Consider the following 1,506-nt stretch of genomic DNA (forward strand, 5'->3'; position numbering starts at 1 on the left):
TTTGGTTAATTTGATGAACCCAAAAATGTAAACCAAAACCGAAATTTTTATAAACCGAATTACCCGAAAACTAAAATCTGATTATTTTTATGTTTATTTATATTTTCTGAAAAAGTTGAGAACCAAAAAGAAAAAGCAAATTTTAGAAAATTATTTATATATTATTTAATATTGTATCAATATTTACATAAAATGTGGTTTTCGATTAACTGAATTTTTGGCAACGGAATAACAGAAAATTGAATTCAAATGGCATATGACCTAAAACCAAATACTAAATATTAAATATGTGAGTTTATTTGACCTAATAGCCCACCATTTGCACTATCAATACGTGCAGTACTCATTTGTTCTCTCTAGTTCTCTCAAGGCTGTACCTATTCCGATAAACTCCAACTTGCATGCCGTTCTTGTTCTCTGTGGTTATAGCCTGAAATAATTATTTTCACTAGGATATATATATATATATATATATTTCAAAGTCCTATATATGATCAACTATCTACTAGGCTTTGAAAAACAATAACAATCTCCCTCTTTGTTTTTGTAGTTGCCCACTATTACCTGCCTTCCACTTCAGGTGCCCATATATGTTACCTTTATGCTCTATATAAGCCCCCTTGACAAGCAACACCTTCAACTTATATCAGGAGGTTAGATCTTGAGATCAAGTACATGAACTAGTACTCTACTTTCTCTTATTTAGGGTTTCAGAAATATAACTTTCTGATCAATATTCTCACATCCATTTCTTCTTCTTTGCATTTGCAGGCTTGATATAATTGAATACAAGTAGGATCATGGCCATGAAGCTGCTGATAACCCTAGCTTTGCTTGTCATACTCATGGCTTCAGCCATGGCTGCAACTGATATCAACAAGCAAGGTATTTACAACGAGAACAAGGCAATCATCACCGGTCGCCGTCTGTTAGAGATTTCACAAGGAGTTGGTATTGATGCAAGAATTAATGACAGGAAACCTACGGGGCGTCACTACTATTGTCCCATGTTAAGCCCGGCGTGTACCTGAACAATTATATTGAACCCTGGAGTACTGCTGCTTAGAAGAAGGCTAGCTTTTTATATATATATATATAGTTGAATAAAGGGTAGCTAGTGTGTGCTATCTGTTGTCCAAGTCTCCATGGTGTTCTCTATGTCGAAAAACTAGTTTAATGAATAAGGTGTGACCGGCTTGTGTGTGCTGCCTCTGGCAGCTTGCATGCATGCGTTTTCTCTTTGCTTATGAAAACAAAGTTGGTTTAGATAAGTCACCCAATAAATAAAACAAAGTTTATAAACTCAGCACCTGGATGATAACATATATTCATTGTGTATTGGGTAATATTGTTATTAGCAATAACTTTGATTAGTAATAAATTAATAAGTCTATATAATGAAGATTTTGTGTGAATTACGCAGTCTAATATCATGTGAATATATTTCCTTCTTTTCTTTTTCTCGGTGTTTATTTACACAAGTCTCCATCTATGGGATGCATGTTT

General features: G+C 33.9%; 1 long non-coding RNA gene across 2 annotated transcripts; it reads left to right on the top strand.

Moving 5' to 3' along the window:
• The first annotated feature begins 600 nt into the window (after nucleotides 1-600).
• Nucleotides 601-1,306, top strand: LOC120278532. 2 transcript variants are annotated; one of them, XR_005541740.1, is made up of 2 exons: nucleotides 601-671; nucleotides 772-1,306. It is a non-coding gene; the product is annotated as an uncharacterized LOC120278532 (long non-coding RNA). The 2 variants fall into 2 exon arrangements; XR_005541741.1 differs by having other exon boundaries at nucleotides 607-683.
• The last annotated feature ends 200 nt before the right edge of the window (nucleotides 1,307-1,506 follow it).

The sequence above is a fragment of the Dioscorea cayenensis genome, chromosome 2, assembly GCF_009730915.1.
Source record: "Dioscorea cayenensis subsp. rotundata cultivar TDr96_F1 chromosome 2, TDr96_F1_v2_PseudoChromosome.rev07_lg8_w22 25.fasta, whole genome shotgun sequence".
Classification (NCBI taxonomy): Eukaryota; Viridiplantae; Streptophyta; class Magnoliopsida; order Dioscoreales; family Dioscoreaceae; genus Dioscorea; species Dioscorea cayenensis.